The sequence below is a fragment of the Mauremys reevesii genome, linkage group 2 (genome assembly GCF_016161935.1).
Source record: "Mauremys reevesii isolate NIE-2019 linkage group 2, ASM1616193v1, whole genome shotgun sequence".
NCBI lineage: Eukaryota > Metazoa > Chordata > Testudines > Geoemydidae > Mauremys > Mauremys reevesii.
The window spans coordinates 151,668,985-151,694,619 of NC_052624.1; the positions used below are offsets into that span (position 1 = coordinate 151,668,985).

Consider the following 25,635-nt stretch of genomic DNA (forward strand, 5'->3'; position numbering starts at 1 on the left):
TGAAACCCAGCCAGTGGGGTGGGTCTCAGAGCCTCAGAAGGAACACCTACACTGCTATTTTTAGCGCTGTAGCATGAGTCTGAGTCTGTACACTCAGGCTCTGAGGCTTGCTGTTGCGGGGTTTTTGTGTGTATTTGTATTATAGATGCCCCCCGCCCCCAAGGATCCTAAATCCCACTGCAAGTCAAATGCAGAATGCTGCCATGCCAGATCAGCTGTACTGCATGCTTATTTGACACTGGTTGAAATGACTGCACAAAGGGCAGGACTATTATTTTTTTATTTGTATTGTCCTAGAACCTAGGACTTCTAGTGGCGCTAGGTGCTGTACAAACACAGAACAAAAAGAGAGTCCCTGCCTCAAAGAGCTCCCAGTTTAAGTATAATGCCCATCAGCAGAAACAAAATAGACATCCCACTCTTGAGCCTTTAAGCTATTGTGTTTAAGTCCTCCTTTCTATGTGACGTTAAAACCGCATCATTAATTTCGAACCATGTACACCATGGCTTCCTATCAACAAAGGTAAGTCTCACCAGTCTCTCTTGGCCTCCCAAGTATTTATTCCTTAAGTACATAGAGGGAGCTTGTCACTGTGATGCTTGTAGGACACCGGTAACACTTGTATCTTTTAATAAACAAACATTCATGTGTGTGTTCAAAAAACATCGAGTTAGATTCCAATGATAAACGGTACTGAGCGGCTCTTAATACTTGCCTTCAACAGAGTTGGTTGTAAAGCCAAGTGATTTACCTTGCCTGAGGTGAAACAGAGAGAGAAAATTATGGAAACAAGGATAGGAATATTCATGGGCTTCCGTTGAGCATCGTGCTGTGCAATGTTTCGTACTAGAATTAGATCTTTTAGAAAGATTGAAATTAAATGCCAGTCCAGCATAGAACTTCAGATCAACTGAATATGCCTGGGCTTGGAAGGGAATGTTTTGGAGTCTGAATCTGTACTGAAGTGATCCAAAGCTGCATCTGCTGGATAGGGCACTGGATTGGGACTCAGGAGACCTGAGTTCTAGTCCTAGTTCTGCCACTGAACTGCTGTGTAACTTTGGACGTATTACCTCACCTCTCTCTGCTTGTGTTTCTCCTTATGTCTTTTTTTATTTACCCTGTCTATTTATTCTGGAAATTCATTGGAGCCTAATGGAAAGAGTGCTAGCCTAGGACTCAGGAGACCTGGCCCTGCCACTGGCCTGCTAGGTCATCTTGGGCAAGTCACTTCTCTGTGTCTGTTTCCCCAGCTGTCAAATGCAGATAAAGATACTGACCTGCTTTGTAAAGTACTTTGAAATCTACTGATGAAAAAGAGCTAGGTAATATTGGTCAGAGACTGTGGCTGTGGTCTGCACAGTGCCTAATACAATCAGGTCCTGATAATCTCAGATTAGCATAATTCAAATAATAATAATAATCACTTCTAGACTCAAACCAACCCTGCCAGGTGAGGTGGGAAATCAGATGTGGATATAAACCTAGATCCAGACTTTACATCTCATCTCTAATGAAAACTAAAATCTGTATATTTCTGTGAAGAATTATTTGGGCTCTATGGTGGAAAATCAGCTCCTCACAAAACGTCACCTCTGCTAATCATCCTCTGGCTCTGCTTTCTGTCAGCAGGCGATAGTGCCTTCAAGCAGTCCTTCCCACATCTGTTGTGTTGTCTGTCCAGGGTCACATTAGTTGTAGCCATTCTCTCATCACCACCCCCCTTCTGGAATTGAACTAGTTCAGCATGGCTCAAGGAAACAAGGACTATACACCAGAACGAGTATGTTGAGATGGCCAGTATTACTGCTGCTGTTTAGCCATCTCTCCCTTTTACACAAGTGAGCGGGTATAATCTTCTATACCACACCAATCCAATTTAATATTCAACAACACAGAAGGCTCTTACTGCGATCTGGAGCTTTTCACCTTTAGGTCACTGTGTGGCTTCCTTGGGTACCCAGGGTTATGAGACACCTTGCGAACACCTGCCCTCAGTGTGAGGAAATCTTGTCTGTGCATGCTGTAGGCCAAGCTCCACTGGCCATGGGCAATGCAAGCACTCCTCTCTAGGCATTGCTCTTACTGTACAAATTAGCTATAGGCACATCTGAGCCTTCCAAGCATCTCCCTGGAGTGTCAGTCCCTGGTCCAGTGGACACTCAGTATTCACAGATTCGCTGCTTCTAAAGAAACAGTACAGCCCAGTTTACCAAGTCCATCTCAGATCAGCTTCACTTTACACACAGCAGTTTAGATATGTTTATAGTGAAATAATGTATACAGTTTTCTAACAAAGCATAGAGATTCAAGAAATATCAAGTCGAATATGGAAAACAGTTACCTAGCAAATAAAATTGTACCACAGTTCTAGAATGTAGACTTAATTAACAAGATACTCTCATGTCTTGCAGAGTATTGCTCACCCAAAATCCTTTTAGTGTTTAACAGACATGAGAATAGCAGACTGCCAGTTGCCTCCTATGTAAAGGATTCCATGTGTTTCCTTTCACCCCAAAATATACCATAACAATAGTTGCTTTGTTCATGAACAGGACACCCCCATGTTGTGTGTTTCATCATGTAGATTTCCTTTCTTGTAGATCTTGAAATCTCTTATTTAGCCCCTGCTTCAGCATGCAAATAGCCATACATTGTGAAGCATGCAGTACACCATACGCACATGGTCAGATAGATAAGTATTTGTTACCTCCCGCCTGAAAGGAACATCTGAGGGGTGTTGTCATCTGGTGACCTGCCTTAACTCCAAGACCTTAAGAACATAATTTTTAGTATAGATACTTTTAAATTATTATCTGTACATACATTTCACAATGACTGATGACCACTGACTCTCAATAGAGATATAAGAAAGTAAGAATGTCCATACTAGTCCATCTAGCCTGGTATTCTGTCTTTCAACAGTGGCCAGTGCCAGATGCTTCAAAGGGAATGAACAGAACACAGCAGTTATCAAGTGATCCATCCCCTGTTGTCCAGTCCCAGTTTCTTGCAGTCAGAGATTAAGGGACAACCAGAGCATGAGGTTGTGTCCCTGACAATCTTGGCTAATAGCCATTGATGAACCTGTCATCTATGAACTTACCTAATTCCTTTTTTGAACCCAGTTATACTTTTGGCCTTTACGGCATCCCCTGGCAATGAGTTCCACAGGTTCACTGTGCGTTGTGTGAAGAAGTACCTCCTTATGTTTGTTTTAAACCTGCTACCTATTAATTTCATTGGGTTGACCCCTGGTTCTTGTGTTATGTGAAGGGGTAAATAACACATCCCTATTCACTTGCTCCACACAATTCATAGATGTCTGCCATATCCCCTCCTTAGTCATCTCTCTTTCTGTCCTATTATCTGTGCCTTTCCTAATGATTAACAACAGTGTTAACTTTTTATGTCTTCTACTGCACATTGAGTGGCTGTTTTCAGAGAACTGTCCACAACGACTCCAGGACTACTTTCTTGAGTGGTAAGAGCTAATTTAGGCTCCCATCAGTTTTTGTGCTTAGTTGGAAAAATGTTTTCCAATGTGCATTACTTTGCACTTATCAGCATTGAATTATATTTGCCATTTTGTTACCCAGTCCTCCAGTTTTGTGAGATCTCTTTGTAACTGTTTGCAGTCTGCTTTGGACTTAATTATCTTGAGTAATTATGTATCATCTGCAAACTTTGCCACCTCACTGTTCACCCCTTTTTCCTGATCATTTATTAATGTGTTGAACAGTACCATCCCAGTATAAACCCTTGGGGACTCCACTATTCACGTCTCTTCAATGTTAAAACTCACTGTTTATTCCTACCCTTTGTCTTCTATCTTTTAACCAGTTTCTGATCCATGAGAAGATCTTCCTTCTTATCCCATGACTGCTTACTTTGGTGAAGTACTGTTACTGTTTGCCAGAAGCTGGGAATGGGTGGCAGGGGATGGATCACTTGATGATTACCTGTTCTCTTCATTTCCTCTGGCGCACCTGGCATTGCCACTGTCAGAAGACAGGATACTGGGCTAGATGGACCTTTGGTCTGACCCAGTATCTTCTTTCTTGTGTTCTGATGAAGGACCTTGTGAAAGGCTTTCTGAAAGTCCAAGTACATTATATCAACTGGATCACCCTTTTCCACCTGTTTCTTGACACCCTCAAAGCATTCTAATAGATTGCTGAGGCATGATTTCCCTGGACAAAAGCCATATTGAGTCTGCTCCAACATATCATGTTCATCAATGTCTGTTAATTCTCAGAGGGGTAGCCATGTTACCCTGGATCTTTAAAAGGTGACAGAGTCCTGTGGCATCTTATAGATTAATAGACGTATTGGAGCATAAGCTTTCATGGGTGAATACCCACTTCGTCAGACGCATGTGGTGGAAATTTCCAGAGGCAGGTATAAATATGCAGGCAAGAATCAGTCTAGAGATAACAAGGTTAGTTCCATTAGGGTGAGGCCCTCTTCTAGCAGTTGAGGTGTGAACACCAAGGGAGGAGAAACTGCTTTTGTGGTTGGCTAGCCATTCAGAGTCTTTGTTTAATCCTGAGCTGATGGTGTCAAATTTGGAGATGAACTGAAGTTCAGCAGCTTCTTTTTGAAGTCTGGTCCTGAAGTTTTTTTGCTGCAGGATGACTACCTTTAAATCTGCTATTGTGTGTCCAGGGAGGTTGAAGTGTTCTCCTACAGGTTTTTGTATATTGCCATCCCTAATGTCTGACTTGTGTCCATTTATCCTTTTACGTAGGGATTGTCCAGCTTGGCCGATGTACGTAGCAGAGGGGCATTGCTGGCACATGATGGCATATATAACATTGGTGGACATGCACGTGAATGAACTGGTGAAGTTGTGGCTGATCTGGTTAGGTCCTGTGATGGTGTTGCTGGTGTAAATATGTGGGCTGAGTTGGCATCGAGGTTTGTTGCATGGATTGGTTCCTGAATTGGAGTTACTATGGTGTGGTGTGAGATTGCTGGTGAGAATATGCTTAAGGTTAATTCTGTTTCTTACTATAGTTTCAAGCAATTTGCCTAGTACTGAAGTTTTTGTGTGTCCTTGCATGCAACCCTTTGGTGAACTATTATGAATATATATGACCTGGGGGTGTCTCTGTAAAACTCTGTACACCTCCTCGGTCGTCTGCCAGTTGGCAATGAGGTGTCTGTGACTCTGTCACCAGTTCAGATCGATCCCATATTGGTAGCAATCAAAAGTTGTTACCAGTTAATTGCTCCTTGTTGCCTATGGGAAATGAATTGATTGGATTTAGACCAGTTCTAGTCCTGTCCTGTGGATAAACATGGGATCTCAATCTCAGGGGGCCTGCTCCTCTCCTCCTAACACCGTTGGGAGCAGGATGGGATTTAAGGTTTGTCAGTTCTGTACCTTTCATGAATGCTGAAGTAACATTAGGAGCTGAGCAAATGAGGGCCTATTTAAGTCATGGATTGGGATGCTCAATGCCTTTGAAAATCCAGGCCAATATATATTTATGGCAATATGCCTTTATAAAACATAGTTGGGCCAGTTCTTATTTTCCAAAGAGATCTTAAATGAATTGTAAAAGAATTTTAAAATGGGTGTAAATTCATGCTCACTTTAAGTGCTCTTTTTACTTGCATAGTGATGTAGTGGACATTAGTGTAAATGAGAATTTGGCCCATTTATTTATTTATATAATTTTTTAAAAGTGTTTTCTAACTTGTATAAGTTTGTCTGACCTGATCAAGTAATTCTAGAACATAAAACGCCCATCTAGATTACTCACTTTGAAACTATAAACGTTGTGGTTTGCTTTTTGTCCTTAATTAGTAGAGTTGACCTGCTCCAGGCAAAACATCTTTAAACCTTGAGAAATGGGTTAAGAAAGTTTGACATAGCAAGTTGCAGCAGATTTGCCTCTGCATGTGTATAATTGTATAATAAAGATATGGAAACAAATGAGCCATCTTTACCAAAGGTTGTCTAATACAATACATGCCCTCGAGTATTCGTCATCACTGAAGATGGCTCAAGAAATAATCACAGTATTGTCAGGTCTCCCTTCCCGTGTTTTACCTTCCAAATTTAGCACAACTAGAATCCTTCTAACTGTGTGTTTAAGGATGAGGATTTGTTGGTATATACTTACAAATCTACTTTTCAGTTACAAATGAATGTTAAACTGTTTGATAACATTTTATTTTTAAAGAAAAATTGGGGGATTTCAGCCTTATTTAAATAAGTAAAATCTCATTTCAAATCCTTTGAAATGAAACCTTTTTTTTTTTTTTAAATAGAGGATTTGGGTTGTTGACCAGCAATATTTTCCATCCATTTGAAGGCTCCCCCACACTGGTAGGGCTGTCTAAAAGGGCATAGAGTAAATGATGATCAGGCCCCTGCTGTTGGGAATTCAAATGAATGGTGAAATCCAGAGTCTACTGAAGTTGATGGATGTTCCCATTGATTTCTATAGGGGAGAGATTTTACTCACAGTCTGTATCTGGGCGAAATCAAAATCCTGATTCCAAGCATTCTCAGTGTTAGGAGCCAAGCTAGAATTGCTAAATAAATAAATACATTCAAAATGCTGCTGGTGGGGCATTTCTGCTGACAATTTTATGAAAAAAATTGTTTAAATCTATATTATCTGTGGAAAACTGAGTTTCAATAAAAAAAACTGGATATCAAAAAAATTTAGTTTTCAACTGACACATTTTGAGATTTGGGTGCTTGATTTTTTTTTTAAAAAATAAAAAATACCCAGAGTTTTCCAGGGAAAACAATCAGTCGTCCTTCTCCTCTCTCCTCCCCCCCCCCCCGCCCCCCCAAAAAATTTGCTTGGTCAAACTCACTTGTCTGTTGTAAAATAGTTTTGACAGAAAAATGTTTGGCCCAGCTCTAATCCCAATTTTGCACCTCAGACCCATATTGAACTCTCAAAAGATGCACCTAGAGGCTAGATGACACAATTAAGTAATGCTAAACTCCGACTTTGGCATACACTATATATTATGCCTTTATCTTTTTATCCACTTGATTCCTTGCTGTGGAAGGTCTGTCTCTATTTTTTCCATCAAGTTGCACATGAATAAATAATACAACATGTACTGTCTCCTCAACAGCTGCTTTTCTTCCCCTCACTCTGCCAGTAATGAAGAAAGTCACCATACATTTACATATGAAACACCAATTCCAAAACACATTTGTTCATCCTGAACCAATACACAGGAGAATAATGAAACGCCAAGCAGTGTTTTTAGATCTATCTGGGCAATATAACTTATTTAAATGTGGTGCAGGTGGTGGCCTATGAAAATAGCTTCTTTTATTCAGACCTAGTTTAATTTTAAGCAGCCGGCACATCCTGCCCTTCGGAACTATCCACAGAGCATCACAAGCATTTTTTGTAAGTGCTTTCCTTTGCTAATGGAAAGGGTTTGGATCTAAACCACAGCAAGTTCCTCATGCTTTAAACTGAGAGGCTTGTGAATTGGAGCCATTTTACAGAGTAAAGAGAGTAAAGCAATATATTGGTATATTGTAATTGCTGGTTTGTATTATGGAAGAGTGGAAATATCTGAAACTGAAGTTTAGCATAAACAATGTGCATTGGGCGCTTTTTGAAAAAACAGGATCAGATTTTCCCAGCTGCTCAGCACATTGGGTGCACTTTGAGTGCTGAATGCTCTTGAAAATCTGGCCATAAGGGTGACAGTGGGAACTGCTGGGTGCTAAAGGCTTAGGAAAATCTGGCCCTGATCTCTTTGGAAAGTATTCCTGAATTAGAAGAATTTATAATGCATGATAATCAAACTGAGTTTAGCAAAAGGGACGATATTAAAAAGAAATGTCCCAGTAAGACTTTTCATTCTAGGATAGACCATCTTACAAGCCTGGATCTTTCAGTCTACATTATGTCAGCTAACTCCTGCACCCATGGTCTATCAGAACATGAAGGTGGTACATCCATTTAAATTCATCTGGCAGATGCTGTTAAAAAGAAACACACTAACATTTTTGCCTCTGTAATATTCAATGGCAACAAATGTCAGTGTCACTATTGTTTGTATTATCTTTATTTTGTTTTAATTTTCTTGTATGAAATGGTAAATAGCAAGATCCAAAAATAACTTGCACAGCTTTAAGAGGCACTTTCATGGCAACTTTCAAATGTGCATGTTTATGCTGTGCAATGTATGTAGAGTAGAGGTTTAAAAAGTAAAGATTAGAAGTCTTAGAATTCCCTTTGTACTGCAGGAAAGGAGTGACATGTTCGGTTTCTTTCGATATTACTTGTTGTCCTCTTATCCCTTATCACAGGGACTTAATTTTGTTCAAGGGAAATACAGCCTTGATTTTTAACAAAGCTGATCTAGGTTATGTGTCTAGCTCCCAAACTGTCAGGCTCATGTGGCTATAGGTTTGGTTGTGAGAAGTTCTATCAGGAAATCTCAAAATGCTCTGCAAACGGCAATGAAGTAAGCCTTACAGTAGTTCTGTGAGGCAGATAATTATCCCCTTTCTATTCAGTGGGGAAACTGAGGCATATTAACTGCAAAAAGGCAAGTCATGTACATTACATCTAGGCAGTGGGGATAGCACACGGCTTCTACTCTTGCATTTTAAATGGACCATTCTTTCCTTCTGATCAGCTAAAGTGTGGTAAAGTTAAGAGTTAGGCCATTGCAAATGCCTATCTTCAATAAATTTCTTCCCATGTCTATATAATACAAAAAGCATTTTACCTGGTTACTTTATATCCAGCAAATGGCCAATTGAAAACCAACATGTTTCTGCTTAAATAATGCCTATTTCATCCATTGCTATGTGTAGGAAGCACAGACCAAATACCCAACTTGTTGATATTCCCTAAACACAGTACTTTACTCGTCTTATTGAACGTGATGAAACTTTTATTGCAATAAAATGTTTTCCCCAGTATTTATGCAGAGGGCTCGTATACAAATACCATGTTTACTGTAAGTGCATCCAAATGATTCTAACCCAGACTGTAAAGCACATCCAGTTGGCTTTATCTCAGCCAACAAACATGGTACTTTAATTAAAAGTCTACATGGAAGATTTATAGCAGAGGAGGAGAATGTTTTCCCAACAGCATGTCTGCCAAAGACAATGAGCACAACGTTGAAGCCTTCAAAGTGAATCAAAAACTTGTACTTAATGCTCATCTGCTTCTTCCAAACTCAAAGGCCCTGAATGGCTGTCTTGGTAAATATGTTTGCTGTAGTTGAACCACAAGTTGTTGGGTTGAATGCAGGAATTACTAGATGAGATTCTGTGGCTGTTATGCAGGCGGTCAGACTCAATGATCATAACGGTCTTTTCTGGCCTTAAAATCTATGTTCCGTATCTAGCGTAAATCGGTGTAGCTCCATTCAGTGCAGCTATGGCAATTGACTCCACTTGAAGATCTGACCCAAAATCTGTCTCTAATTGTTGGGGTCTCTTGCATTAAAGTAATTTGCCAGCAGTCTTAGTAATCCAAAATAGAACAACACCTTGCTTTTATCTGCAGATCTCAAAGCACATTACAAAGGAGGTCGGCATCATTATCTCCATTTTGCAGATGGGGAAACTAGCACAGAGAGATGAAGTGGTGTCAGGACTGGGGCATGGGCGGTCATGCCTATTGGCTGGAACCAGGAACCCAAGTCAAGGGTCAGAACCAGAGTCAGAGATTCAGCGTCAAGCTGAGCCAGGAACGAGCAGGAAAGCAGGGCTAGAGCACACAGGGATAAGGCTGAAGTAAGGAAGGCACAGGAGTGATTACTGCTCCAGACATAAGCATTGGGTAGCCAGTTACCTGTTGCTGCTGCTGAGCTTAAAAAGCAGTCCTGCTCCTCCCTTCAGTCAAATAGGAGGTCCTCCCAAAACCCATCTGACCCCATTAATTTGTCTGGAGGATGAAGTGGCTAATCTTCAGGATCAGCTGAAGGAGCTTGCTCCTGATAACAGGGAATAGAGTGGAAGTTTTCTGAATGGTAGTCCTGTACTCTATCCACTAGGCCACAGTTTGTCTATACTATATCCAGAGTGTCTGATGCATCATGCATTGTGGGCATCTATGGATATGCTCGATAATGCCCTGTTCACATGAGTTACTGTGTGCTCTCATCACCCATTGACCCCACTGGCAGTTGAGGGTGGTAAGCAGCTTGTAAGAAGAGGCAATAAGAACCTCCTCCAAGGGAAGCCAAGCCTGAAGCTTGGACCGTGTGTTGGCCCTGTGCTCTGGGAAAACTAGCATGGTGCACATCTTGTGAGTGAACTCTGTGGGGTGTTTCATATATTTTTCACTGGAGAGAAATTCAGAGCAGAGGGGGAAATTCGGCTATTAGGTTCACACCACTATGAGTGAATATCGCCTACGAAATCATCTGTGCACTTGGCCTTTCTCTAATTCCATTGTTTGAAGCAGCACCTCCAGAAACTGCTATTTAGAGCATGGAATATGGGGTCGTTCAATTCTCTATGGGCAGCATTCAATTCACAGTTCAAGTGCTACTTCAGGGTGGTTGGGTGAGGTGTATCAAAGGCTTTTACAAGGTTCTCCAGCCAATGGGAACCTTTCTATAGGATTTTTAAACCAACATAGAGAATTCCAGCTAGAATTCACAAAGGGGGGCCTAAGAGATTTAGACATCTCACTTAGGTTCCTTTGTAAATCCTAGCCTAAATCCCTGATATAGTATTCTGTAGCAAGGATCCTATATAATTCTAAGCCTATAGAATTCTGTAGCAAGGATTTCATTAGTTATGAAACTCTGTAGGAAAGGCTTTTATGTTTTGAATAATAAAATCCACAAGATTTAGGGTATAGAATGCTATTAAGCTTCTCCAGAATCCTTAAAAGGCTTCATCTCCATTAAATTCTATAGGAACTGTCTGTGAGAACTAATTCGAGTGGATTTAAAAATATTTGTGTGACTTTTGCTTTAAACGAAAGTTAGAGCCAGTTGTCAGAGGCAAACCATAAAAGTTCCCACTTCATGAAACAAAATGTACCAGAATTAATATTTTAAAAAAAACTAAGCTGCTCAGCAACACCTACAGCAGTATACTGCATTGCACAATTCTCTTGCAATGAGTATATCCTGCTTCCCATATTTTTAGCAGGGAATACATCGACTCTGATAATACATCGACTCTGCTGCCTTCCAGTATAATTACAGCAGTTAGCATCTTGGTTCCAAGAGAAGTGAAATAACCAAGTTAACTTTCCTTATTTGTAAGGAGTTCTTGAGTTGTCTCTTTGGGAGTTTGTTTTGGCTTGTTTGAGGAGTGTGGGGGGGGGGAGGGGAGAACTACATAGTGACTATGGAAAGCATTAAGGGGGCTGATCCAAAGCTAAATGAAGTTAATGGGAGTCTTCCTGTTTTCTCCAGTGGGCTTGGAATTAGGCCCTATTTGCTCAGTCAAACTCCCACTTAAATCAAGAGACTGCCACTGATTTCAGTGGGGATGAAATGAGGTCTTAACCAAAGCACTTGCTTTTAAGAATCCTAGCAGCACTCCTCAGCTTTTTACAAGCCTGGCAGTTTGAGGTTTTGGCTAGACCCCTACTTCTGCGTCTGCTGGTAGGACAGTGGAGATAGCACCCTCTGCTTCTCTTGTGAACAGCAATGAGTTCAGCTGACCGTGCTGCCTCCAAATGCCCCCCCAGCTGAGTCAATCTCCCTGCATCTGCCTTGTTATCAGGAATTGTCTGCAACCCAACAGTGCAGGATACGGAGGAAAAGGAACCCTTTGTATGAATATTTGTGTTTACACAGGTTGAAAGAACAGCAACATTAGTATGGACGGGGAAGGGGTTTCACTCTGTCTTCATGATTCCAGAATTTTCTTGGCATCTGCAATATGCACCTTTTAATGTGTAGCCCCCCAATAAATTCAGAATGGTTGGTTTATTTTGTGTGAAATACCAGAACCTTCCTTCCTCTGTCTTCATGGTCTATGAGATCTGAATTTCCTCTCGCATCTACTTCATGGCATCCTCTCTTATGAGGTTACACTTGCAATGGCAATCAGTGAAGACTGAAATGAGAACGCATGGGGGTGCATATCTGATGTGTATTCAGACTAATCCAGATTGTGGTGCACAGTCAGCACCCAGTACTTAAGGTGCTTGCAAGAGATCAGTTTTATTCTGTGGCCCAAAGGGTCTGTCTCACCATGTTCCAGCCAAACTGTCTGAGAATCTCAACTCTTAAATGCACAATTGCCAAGACCACACAGATATTCCCTGTGTGCTGCACAGCTGGATCACTTCTCTTCCTAGTGCTAAACACAGCCTTTTTCCTGAGCCCAAGAGTTCTCTATCTCCTGCCTGAAACCGACAGCAGAGAAATGCAGAAAAGCATTTCCTCTTAACACAGGCTTTTTTGGGAAAAGAGGAGAGACAATTTGTTCTTGGATTCAAAGACTCAGTGCCCATTAGTCAGGATGGGCAGGGATGGCATCCCTATGTGCTTCACTTACTCTTTCTTTTAAAAAAAGTTTCAATGATCTTTTACTCCTAAATATACGCCATTGCTAGCTGCCCCTGCATTCAAAGTCATGATATGATAAAGGGCCATTGTTCACAGCACTCACAGGCATCTACAGAACAGTAAAGCCTCTGTTTGCCAGAAGTCAGGAATGGGTGACGGGACGGAACACTTGATGATTACCTGTTCTGTTCATTCCCTCTAGAGCACATGGCATTGGCCACTGTCGGAAGACAGGATACTGGGCTAGATGGACCTTTGGTCTGACCCAGTATGGCCGTTCTTGTGACTGTTTTTGGTGCCAAAAAAGGTAGTTACACTTAAAACGCCCTCCATTCTTCTCCCATGAGAAATCTAGGAACTGAAGCACCTTAAGGACATGTTAAGTCTTTAAACTGCTATCTGGATACATGCTGTGAAATACACTGAAATGAAAGGAAATATACAAATGGGAAAACTCCTCCGCAGCTAATGCCATTTTACCATAGAACTAAATCTACACTTCCTTGTGTTCCCCACACTGAGGCTAGCTCATTATCTGCCCCAGTGGATCAATTAAACTTTTCTCCACCATCTGCCTGGATGGCTTTTACTTCCCTCAATGCCGCACCTCTTTGATGGCCTTTGACAACAAAAGGGCATTAGAAAGCTGGAGAGGCAGCAGGTGAGAGGATGCTAAGTGTCAGTGGTGTCCTGGCATGCATCTACTGTGCCTGGTTTCAACAGGCTGTAAAACCTGAGAGAAAACTTCTTCTCAGATGACAACCTTGCTGGTAGTGAACAGAATACCCGGTCACAGAATCATATGCTCTTGTAACAGAAGAACAGTATCATTTTGGAGGGTTATGTGCTTCACTTATTCTTTCTTTAAAAAAAAAAAAAAAAAGTTTCAGTGATCTTTTTACTTCTAACTATACGCCATTGTTAGCTGCCCTGGCATTCAAAGTCATGATATGATAACAGGCCATCGTTCACAGCACTCACGGGTATCTATACAATAGTAAAGCAGTGCTAGCGCCAAAAAGAGAAGAAAAACTTGAGTAACAAAACTGATTTACACTTTACAGTGATAATCCCCTCAAAGTTTAAAGAAAGGGGAAAGGAAGAATTAAATCATGAAAAAGATGTCAGTATTCTTTTAAACATAGATTCATAGCTATAACACTTTATGCCATGCTAAATAATTGAACTTCTACCTTGATTCATTCCTCAAATATTTGTCAATGTCCATTGTCATTTCCTGAAAAGAAAACCTTAATTAGAAGAAGCATACAGGTTGCAAATTTAAGCACTCAAAAGTTATGCAATGCCAGCATTAAGGCTGCATGCACAACCTTAATCTGATCCCCTTGTGCATCGGTGTTATGGTACAGTCTTTAAATACATGATCCAAACTCCTCCGCAGCTAATGCCATTTTACCATAGAACTAAATCTACACTTCCTTGTGATCCCCACACTGAGGCTAGCTCATTATCTGCCCCAGTGGATCAATTAAACTTTTCTCCACCATCTGCCTGGATGGCTTTTACTTCCCTCAATGCCGCACCTCTTTGATGGCCTTTGACAACAAAAGGGCATTAGAAAGCTGGAGAGGCAGCAGGTGAGAGGATGCTAAGTGTCAGTGGTGTCCTGGCATGCATCTACTGTGCCTGGTTTCAACAGGCTGTAAAACCTGAGAGAAAACTTCTTCCCAGATGACAACCTTGCTGGTAGTGAACAGAATACCCGGTCACAGAATCATATGCTCTTGTAACAGAAGAACAGTATCATTTTGGAGGGTTATGTGCTTCACTTATTCTTTCTTTTTAAAAAAAAAGAAAACTTTCAATGATCTTTTTACTTCTAACTATACGCCATTGTTAGCTGCCCTGGCATTCAAAGTCATGATATGATAACAGGCCATCGTTCACAGCACTCACGGGTATCTATACAATAGTAAAGCAGTGCTAGCGCCAAAAAGAGAAGAAAAACTTGAGTAACAAAACTGATTTACACTTTACAGTGATAATCCCCTCAAAGTTTAAAGAAAGGGGAAAGGAAGAATTAAATCATGAAAAAGATGTCAGTATTCTTTTAAACATAGATTCATAGCTATAACACTTTATGCCATGCTAAATAATTGAACTTCTACCTTGATTCATTCCTCAAATATTTGTCAATGTCCATTGTCATTTCCTGAAAAGAAAACCTTAATTAGAAGAAGCATACAGGTTGCAAATTTAAGCACTCAAAAGTTATGCAATGCCAGCATTAAGGCTGCATGCACAACCTTAATCTGACCCCCTTGTGCATCGGTGTTATGGTACAGTCTTTAAATACATGATCCAAGCAATTTTTATTCCACTGTGCTCCTGCCTCAGTCTGTGCGGAGGGTGGACCTGCTTTGGGGATGAATCAGGGGTTTGCAGTGAAGAAGGCAGTTGTGTAGAATTCCCGCCTCATTTCTTGCAAAAGTCTGGAAGGTTTGTAATATTTACAGGGACCTGCAGGAAGAGAACGGATGGTCTCATGGTTAAGGCAACTAATGCCTCTGGAGTACTGGATTCTGTTCCTGCCTCTGCCACTAAGTTCCTGTGTGATGCTAGGCAATTTATCTAAACCAAAACTTGCACAGATGACCACTACATGTTCCTCGTTTTCTGGGTATCCAACTTGAGATCCAGAAATTCATCAGTTACAGGAGGTTATGTAGTCCTGTATGTTGCAGGCCATAGAACTTCCCGGAAATAATTCTTGTTTGAACTTGAGTGTATGTTTTAGAAAAAAGTCCAATCTTGATTTAAAAATACCTGGGGTTTGATTTTTCTGACCACTTGCAACTGAACTCACTGGGAGTCTGCTCTGAACATATGAAATATGATACAATGCAGTAAGTACTTCTGAAAAATCAGGCCCTAATCTTCTTGAATTGGACACCCAAAATTAGTTGGCATTTTTGGGCCTTAATCTTTCTGTGCCTCAGTTCCCCATGTGTAAAATGGGGATTATATCACCTCATCTCACAGGGATGTTGCATAGATAAATTCATAAACACATGTAAAGCACTTGGAAACTATGATGACAACACCATAGAAAAGCCCATTTAATGATGAGGATAACAAGAAATATTGAAGAGCCACCCATTCAGTGAGCATTACCCATCCTGTGTACTTAATGAGGTAGGGCTCCTATGCAAAAATGATAAGATCATGCAGTTAGTATTTCAGCGTATGTATTATTTACTGCACAACGTTCAGACCTTGCACTGAATTCAGAAAGCTTTTTCATAAAATATAGAGCTAGATCTGTCTTGCTATTTAGATATTTTAAAAAACAGCCTTTCCTGAGCAGACTTCAATGATATATTATGCCAATTTTTTTGTCCCGCAATCTAAGAATTCTGGTGAATTTTTTTTTAAGAAGGAAAATCTGAGTATATGCACAGTAAATGACTAAAAGAAAGAACTTGGGTTCTCTATTTTTTCCCCACAATAACAAAGTTGACATTCTACATTAAGTACTAAATCACCTATACAATTGTAGTTGAGATAAAATAAACCTATTTTTATCAAGGAAACACAAATCTGAGCTATAGCTTTAAAAACATTTCTTCTTAGTCTGCTATTGAGACTTCAAAATTGAATATTGTCTTCCTCAAATACCATTCTTCGTTTTGTTTTTAAGAAAACTTATGGACTCTGAGAAGAAACATAATATGACAGGTTTCATTGGGATGTTTCCATCTTCAAGGTATACCTTCTTGAAAAATGTTGTTTCTCAGATGCTTGCTTTAAAAATCATTTCAACTGAGAATCAAAAGAAATTATAAACAGAAAAAGACCTCTAAGTACCTGGCCTTTTACTTCCATCCTCATGCTGATAGAAGATGGTTCACTATGATTTTTTTTTTAAATGTTCATGCAATACCAAAGGTTAGTCTTTGGAGATGCTGAATAGCATTCAGAACCCATCGATTTTTAGATGGAGTTGAGTGCCAAGTTTCTCAAAGCAAGAGATCAGTGTTTTGCAGCAATGGGGTCTGTCTTGGTTTTCTTTTATTATTTGTATGATAACTAGGCCTGGGCCTTATTGTGCTGGGTGCTGTACATGCACTTAGTAAGAGACCTCTAAGTAAACAAGACAGACAAAGGCTGAGACAACTGAAATATTAATATCCCCATTTTATGGATGGGAGACTGAGGCACAGAGAAATGGACTTGCTTAAGATCACACAAGAAGTCTGTTACATAGCTGGAAATCAAAGCCAGATCTGCTGATTTACATGTTAGTTCTTTCTGCCTCCTTAAACAACCAAGCATACAAAATAAGGCCTGCCCTTGGCAAGTGTTGGGCACCTGGGCCTGTTCCTCTTTGACGTCAGTGGCAGTGGATGTTCTTCATTTCACAAAGGCACAAGCCCGTAACGAAGATGAAAATTTCCATTTATCCCCATAAGCATGTTTAATTTCAGAGAGACCACTTTTAATTAGTTACCTATCCATTAGCTGCAGGTGCTCTATGTAGATCAGACACTTCTCTGTGATACTGTGGCAACCCAACCTGCAATAATACACAAACTAAGGCTAAATTTATTTTAATAAATGAAGATTCTTCTGTGAATTTAGCATAGGTAACAGGCACTTGCTTTGATAGTCTGGGAGTCTGAAATCTTTCGTTCTTCTCACATGGTGCTGTGTGGAGCTGTGATGCTCTTCACAATGGGAATAAGAACGAGGAGCCCTTGTGGCACCTTAGAGACTAACAAATTTATTTGGGCATAAGCTTTCGTGGGCTAAAACCTACTTCATCAGATGCATGGAGTGGAAGACACACACACACACACATATATGAAATACAATACAAATCAATTAAAGTGGGCTATTATCAGCAGGAGGAAAAATTACTTTTGTAGTGGTAATCAGGATGGCCCATTTCAAACAGTTGACAAGAAGGTGTGAGTAACAGTAGGGGGAAATTAGCATGATAATAGCCCATTTTAATTGATTTCTCTCGTTAGAGTTGGTAAGGTAACCCCCATCTTTTCGTGTTCTCTGTATGTGCGTATCTTCCTACTGTATTTTCCACTCCATGCATCAGATGAAGTGGGTTGTAGCCCATGAAAGCTTATGCCCAATAAATTAGTTAATCTCTAAGGTGCCACAAGGATTCCTCGTTCTTTCTGCTGATACAGACTAACACGGCTACCACTCTGAAACCTGTCACAATGGGAATAGTTACGTTCTCAGCAGTATTCTTTGGTCCCGGTAACCGCAAGCAAATATCATCCCTGATTCTGAAATAAGCTCTATGCAGTAAATACCTCCACAGAGCCCCATTGACTTCAGTGAGGATCCATACAGACAGACAGATATGCAGAATTTGAGCTCGTTGTTGGATTGGGGCCTTATGTAGTATAGATATCCAATAATGCACATCTACGATGTATTACCCCTTCTTGAAAATCCTGTATATTTGAAAATTATTTAGTGTACCATCAATCATATTCATCTGCTTTGTATGTTATCATTTGTTTTTCTGTCATGTTTAATATTTACATAGGAAAATAATACCAGAAAGCTTTTCATTTATTCTGAATCTCTTTTTAAAAGCTCCTTTTGATCCAAGCCCCACAGAGTCTAAATCTTCCCAACCCCCTTAGCCCATATGAGGAATAATGCCGGTTCATGACTGAGCAAAGGTCACTGCACAAATGCTGTGATCTCTGGGTACGTTTTCATGTGCTGAGAGATAAGTGAAGTGTTTATCTGTGAAGAAAGCCCAAGAGTTCAGTTTACTAATATCCAAAGCCTCATAATGCGTCTTTCATAATGCCATTAATAACACAAAATAAAAAAAAAGAAGCCCAGAACAAAGCTCCTCTTCTTGGAACAAGAACCTGATAAACAAATACAATAACAGAAGGGCACACTGATTTATTCCCTCCACCCCCAATGTTACATAACTATATTTCTCAACAGGCACTACAGACAGTAAAGCAAACCTAATGCTTCTGGGTGTCTGCTTTTCTTTTTCAGGAATGAATTGATATTAATCACATTATGCTTTTAAGTAGTAATGATGCTTTACTGAGTTGCTGTTTCCCTTTAAAACGGAGATAACTCACCACCACAAAGATCTACTTGGAACCTCTTTGACAGGCCATTTTGCACAATGCACCTGGATACTTCAGTAAATCCTAGATTATATCAGATTTTAGCCAGTCTGCAAATATTACAGCCATGCATTTGTGTCACTACAGTTAATGTCCTGTCAATGCTTCCCTTAGAAATTCCTATTTTCTGGGGACTATAAATTAGCCATAAAAACTCATTGTTGGCTGAAATTTGGCATACTTGGGCCATAGTCAGAAATAAAACTGTCTTTAAAGCTATGTAAACTGTGTGACAGACTCCTAAGGGAAAAAGCAGGAGCCCCATTGCTTGAAATGTTTAAAACTAGTTTGGAAGGAATGCTGTATAATGCCCTATAGGGAACAATCCTCCACTGGCAGGAGACTGCAGTGTATTTTATTTTTATAGTAACAGGAGTGTGCAGCAAGAAAACAATAAATGGCACAAAGTCACAAGTAAGCAACTAGTAAACAGCATGCATGTAAAGCAAATGTTTGTTTTAAGAAGAGAGATTAAATTATTAACAAGGATGGAACTAGGTGATCTATTAAGAGTTTGCCATTACAAACTTCTACGATATGATGCCAGAAGCTAGCCACTTAGTGCAGATGAATAAAATATAATCGGGGAGCAAATATTCCAGCATTTGTTTTTGTTTTGTCAAGGAAGTGTCACAGAAGATGCTTGGGTATAAATACTAACCCACTTATGATTCCAGGCAAGGATCACTTCATGTTTCAAATATGGCTTCCATGCTCACTCCTTCCTGTTTCAAAAATGAATGTAGTCTCATGGACTAACAGTAAAAAGAGCCCAAACTGTATCATTAGTCTTTTGCTGTAGTGCTTGGAGGCTAGAATCAGGGAATAGGGTCCCATAGTGATAGGATGTTTCTGTACTGTCTTTCTCTCTGTCTCTGTCTCTCTGATGGTGTTACAGCATCCAGGTTTAAATTCATTGCATGAGGATTTTGAGTAAGCATTTTTAAAACCAAAAACACCTTGGAGCTCTCTATTTTCAGAACAGCTGTACAAGCACCGTCTAATTATCCCCACGCCCCTGTGAGGTGGCTGTTACCGTGCAACTGGTATAATTCAGCACCTGCTTATCGTAGTATAAAGGGTGTTGGCTCCACGTTTATTTGTATTTAAATTATTTTCATATTCACCCATCCTCAGCCTTTCTCTAAAATGATATTTTCTATATGAAAATATTTCTATTTTTCTGCAGAAAACTGCTCCCACCCCCACCTGCCAAGGATAGGACAACAAAACCATTAGGAAATTAAATACATGTGCTGCTGCTTAGAAACTATTGCATTGTGAGCTCTTTGAGGCAAGGATTGTCACTTACTATATGTCCGTTCAGCACCTTCCACAAAGGGTCTTAAGCCAGTTGGCAGCAAAATAAAGTGATGATCCTGCAAATACTTGAGTACATGCTTAACTGTATGAACATGAATAACATCTTTGCAGCCAATGAGAGACACTGAAGGCTGGTGGATAGAAACTGGACTGAGACATAGGAGACCTGAAATCTCTTCCTGGCTCTGCCACTATGCCCTGTTCCTCTGTTTTCCTAGCTGTAAAATGGTGGTAATTATACTGATTTCTTTTCTAAAGCACTTTGAGATCTACTGATGAAAAGCACTAGGTAAGAGCTTGGTGGTATTGTTGTTATGGATTAATTATTAGACAAACCATGAAAGCCATTTAGCACGTTTAACTTATGTTGTTGAAATTAGTAGTAAGAGAGGGCTGTCGGTATTTCTCGGGATTGGACCTTGGTTTGTCAGCTTTTCTTATTTGACTACAACACAAGAATAGAATTGAAGGGTCCCAACAGAAAAATAGGTTTTTGCTTCTGTTTTAAAAGTAATTAACATTGAAAAGAGATTTGTGATTCTAATTCCCTCAGTTTGATCAGGGGAATGAATAGATTATTAAAACTCAATATGCTTATCATCTCCTGCCATCAGTGAAGGGGTGCAAAGTGAAGTATACAAATCACTAAATTGCTTCATAGCTATTTGACAGCTGCAAATTACAAAATTGATCATCAGACTAATTTATATTTCTCAAAGAAGAGAAGAAGGAAAAAACATTTGGGATTATCAAAAGAAATAAATCCTTTCGCAAGCTACATTTTAAAAGCCTCTAGGCTCCATCAGAAAACCTGTGAAATCAAAGCCATTCCAATATAAGAAGCCACTTCTCTTCGTTTAGCTTTGTCCTCGTCATCTCATATCAACCCTGCCACATGAGTTTAGGATAAAGTATGAATGTAATCTGAGTTCTGCTGGCTTCATCTGTAGCCAATCAGATTGTCTGGGGCTCTGATTTATGAGAGATTGTTTCCCATGGGAAGTAAAGGGGTATATCTTTTCCCCAGCTGCAGCAACCTACATGGAGCTTGAAGGGAGGAGCATGGGTTGCAGGAGGGAAGAGTTTGGAGGAAGCATCAGGAAGCCAGTCTGTATACACATGGCTAGAATGCTAGCTCCAGTTGTCACTTCCCTGAAAATAGTTTTTAATGAAAAGCCAGTTTAATTTTAGGAACATGGAGCCCTCTTATGTTGTTACCCATCATGTGATACAGTACATGCAAGACCAGCTTGTGACCTAAGTCAAGACCTGATCCAACACCTACTGAAGTGACGGGAAAGACTCCCATTGACTACAATGGGCTTTGGCTCAGACAGTGTATGAGCTGGGGAGGTCTGAAGGGATTGTAGAGGAAGGTTCCTCCTGGAAGCCACTACCATAGTGAGACTTATTACAGCCTCACATGTGCTCCTGTATCCCTTACAGAGTGAGAATGTCTGGTAGATCTGCAACTAAACCCCTCTCTACCAAATATTCTTATATGCTAACAGAGTTCTGCTTGGTGATGGATAGCTCTGGGGTGTGCTCTCCACTCCCTTTTCAGTATTGAGGCTTCTTGATCTTTCCATACACAAAACAACTGAACTGCTTTCAGGGAAGTCAGCGACCCTGTGCCTCTTTTTGAAGCTGAGATTATCTGAGTTGTTATGGAACTGGATTGTGGACCAGAGTGCACTTGCTTGAGTAATAATTTACTCTGCAACATAACCCTGTGTACTTGAGGGCAGGGGAGGCTCCAGGCCCCAGCATGCCAAGCGCTTCTTGGGGCGGCAAGTCACGGGGGGCGCTCTGCTGGCGCCGTGAGGACTACAGGTAGGCTGCCTTGGGCAGCTTGCCTGCGGAGGGTCCGCTGGTCCTGCGGCTTCGGCGGACCTTCCACAGGCACGCCTGTGGGAGGTCCGCCGAAGCCGCGGAACCAGCGGACCCTCCGTAGGCAAGCTGCCCAAGGCAGCCTGCCTGCCGTGCTTGGGGCGGCAAAATGTCTAGAGCCGCCCCTGCTTGAGGGGAATTGCAGGGTGGTGAGCAAAGGCATTGCAATCTAGCCCGATGGGCCTTCACTATGCAGTGCAAAATCAACAGAGATTATTCCATCTTTTGCCCTGATTCAATAGGTTAACTGTGTGTGCACATTAGTATTTTTATAAATGTGGATTTTATGCCCACTGAAGTCAATCGCCAAGCTCCCTCTGATTATCATGGGTCAGATCCTGCCCCATTAGGGTTCTGATGATTTTGTCCTTTACTCACTTGAAATTGTATTCTCCTATTGAAGACAATGGGAGCTGGATTTAGCCCTGATGCCCTTACCAAAAGCTTCACTTTAAGGAGGGTTGGTATTTACACAGCTAGAATACAATGAGTGTCGCATTTGAACTAGTAGATGAGCATGCCCTCTAGTCAGATATCTAAATACCAAATTCTTCTAGGTGGCAGCATTTTATTGAACGCTTTTTAGCTCATTTGTACTTCTTGGCATATTCTGAATAGTAACTTGGCTTATTTCTCCCCATTAATTAATTTTTAATGGGGAGCATTTGTAGTACGAGTCTAATATAGGGATCTATAAAATAATCCTCTAATTCTTGTGTCCAAAACTCTCTATTTTCTCTGTCACCCAAAATGTCAAGTGAGTTTCAGTGTGTTAACCAATGCCATATTATCACCATTAGAGGAACTGCACTTACAGTTCTTGTAATTCCCAGAGATGGCCCCATCTCTACAGTTATCACATGCTTTTCTTTCCCCTCTCTCTTTGACTCGGTGATAATTATCCATGACTCAAGTTTCCAAAGAGGCACACCTTTCCCTAGCCACGCACAGTCCACAACGTGCATACACAAGTAAAGCATAATTAATATACACCTATGCCTTTGTGCACTGAATGTTTTATCCACATGCAAATCCATGATTGTGTTTGTGCAACTCTGCCCTGCCTGCAGACATTGGATCTCTGTGTGCACATTAAGATTAGGTTTAAGCTAATGCAGCTCTGCCTTGCAGGCATATAACAAGGGTTGTGTTCTTATGACTGGGCATACGTAAAAGCAGGCACGTGTTCCTTACTTTTTGTCTGTTTTTTCCATTGTTCTCTTTAGCATTTTTCACTTTGTGAAGAGGGTGCCTTCTACACTGAATCATCCTTAGTGCTTGGTACATTAACTATGTTTTAAGATTTATACTTAATACAAAATGTTGGCCTTTTAAATTCTGGAAGCTTTTTTAATTATGATAAAACTTAAACTGCGTGAGCGGCAGTGGCCGAGTGATTAAGGCGCTTGACTACAGTCCTGAAGGTTGTGCATATCACTTGATCCCATACTAAAAAGCCACCTCCAGTTCACCCAACTGCAAAATGGGTACCTGATTTACTGGGTTTGGGCAGTCAAAGATAGCTGAACATGACGCTGACCACATCACTCTCTTGCATACCATTGGCTATGAAACTGATGTGCCTTAACCTTGTCAGCCCAATGAGCCATTGGCACAGTGGGTCTCTGACTTGCATAGTGCTTTACATCGTTAATGTGCTATAGAAATAAGAACTGATGCTTTATTAAGGCCCAGTCTCCTTACTGGTAGGGGATGGGAAACCAAGAGGAGCTGAGGTTGCTTTGCATCTCCTTGGGTCAGGCATCAAGACTTTGGCTAAGACGTCTGGTTTGTATTTTTTAAAAGTTGAAAATTCAGTGGAAAACTTTTCTGAAAATTTAATTAAAATCAAATTTCAGAAAGTTTTGATTGCTTCTAGCTACCATTATATATGGTCGCTGTAGGTTTTTTCCCATATTGTTCTCTGTGTGAAGTACATATCTAGTGGTCAGAGTTTCAGAAGGGCTAGTTGAAAACTTTAAGTTGAAACTTTTTTGGAAGTAAATTGGATGTTTGATTAATGTGTGTGTTTGCTTTCCAAGGGAAATTTAATTTAAAAAAAAATGAGAAAATTCTCTCTCAAAATATTTTAATTGAGTGTAGTATGGTGCCTCATGGGAGTTGTAATTTGTTTTCCTCATGTCCCCATTTTCTTCCATGGGTCTGGTTCCCCAGCAGGATTACATCTCCTATGATGCACCATGCTCATCAACTCCTACACTGCAACCAACTCCCCTTACCAGGAAGGGAGATGTAGTCCAGCCAGGAAGCCCTTAGAAAGGACAATGGGAGCAATAAGGCATTTGAATTAGAACTCCCATGAGACATGGCAGCATTTCTGAATGGAAAAATTTCAGTTTTTGGTTGTTCACAGAAATGGTGACATTTTCCGTGGTGCAGTATTCTTGGATTCTATTGCCAATTCTGTCACTCACTTGCTTTATTTCATTTAAGGTGGTGTTCTCAGTCTAGTTCCTGGCTATTCTTTTCATTGTCTGCCTCTAGAACACCTCAGTTTTCTCAGCAGCCATCTCTCTGTCTGCAGTCATTTTGCCGTCCTCACTAGTTACATTTTTCTTTCAGACTTAAAAATTTGTTACTGTGTACGCTTCTTTCATTTTAGGATTGGCTCTAATATGTCTCTTTTTGGAAGCTTCGAGTTATGATGCTTCAGTGCACTTCAATTCCCATCTAAGCGTCTTCTCACTGGGTATCCAAATCAAGGTAATGGTCCATTGCCAGACTCCCATGAGTGCATCTGCACCGGGCCCTTGCAAAAAAACAAGAAAACACGTAGGCACGTGTACTAGTTGATGACTCCGCTTTCATAGAGCAATTCCTTTTTAGCTCTTATAAGTATGGGCTTATGATTTCATAAAAAGAAGTTGTCTTTGTTTATGAAGAAATAAAGAGTTCCTGTGTTAGGATGAACATAGATATCTTATAGGGTATTGGAGAATTCCTCATGTAGGAAGCTCAATGGCAGCATGTGTGGAAATACTTTACAAAAATACTTTTCTTTTTTTTTTTTTTTTAACGGTAGTGGCAAATGTTGATTGATGACTACACTGACTAGGCTGGTGTCCCATGCTGAAGGTAATATTATTTCTTAAGTGGTTTATTTCACTTTCCTATATCACTTAGTGCCAGTGCTTTATGCTATTTGGGTATTTATTATTTTTAGATGTATGGTAACATGCCACTATTCTAAAATCTTATTACTATTTCAATTGATCATGAGGATAAATTAGTTCAAATAGCAGACCTTGAGATCGATTGGTATATTAATCTTAAAATAAATAATCTGTTTTGTTTGATGGTTGAGCTTATCCATATGTTTGGATGTATGGATGTGTTACATATATGAAAAATAAAATGTCTGTGTAAGTACACGGCATACACCCATTTATCTGAAACCCTACTATCTGAACCTGTTCATGATCCAATTCCGTTCCATGTCCCCCAGCATGAGATACATGTCCTCTGCAGCATATATCTCATACTGGGAGTCAAGGAGGGGAGTTGGATAATGTGGAGGTTTGGATAATAGAGCAGATGCTCCCGGCCAAGACTGAGGAGGAGCTCCTCCTGGGTGCTAGGGAGGCGGCCATCCTACTGCTGAATGACGGCTGTGGCAGTGCAGGGAACTCTCTGTGGCCCTACTGTCGGGAGTGAGGGAGCAGAGATGCAAAAGGCTCCCTGTGCTGCTGCAGGACTGTTGACACCAGATCCCTGCAGGTGTGGGGTCCCTGCAGTCCTCGTGGGGCAGGGCAG

General features: G+C 40.6%; 1 protein-coding gene across 27 annotated transcripts in view; it reads left to right on the forward strand.

The window, feature by feature from the left end:
- LRRTM4 (leucine rich repeat transmembrane neuronal 4) overlaps positions 1 to 25,635 on the forward strand; it is a 726,983-nt gene that overhangs the window by 36,193 nt on the left and 665,155 nt on the right. For 8 of the 27 annotated variants that reach the window (XM_039527426.1, XM_039527425.1, XM_039527428.1 and 5 more), the window contains exon 3: positions 24,905 to 24,957. The exons of the other annotated variants lie outside the window; for them this stretch is intronic. The gene's annotated coding sequence lies outside the window, so the exon portion shown is untranslated. The remainder of the gene's footprint in view (positions 1 to 24,904; positions 24,958 to 25,635) is intronic. 27 annotated transcript variants of the gene reach the window in all.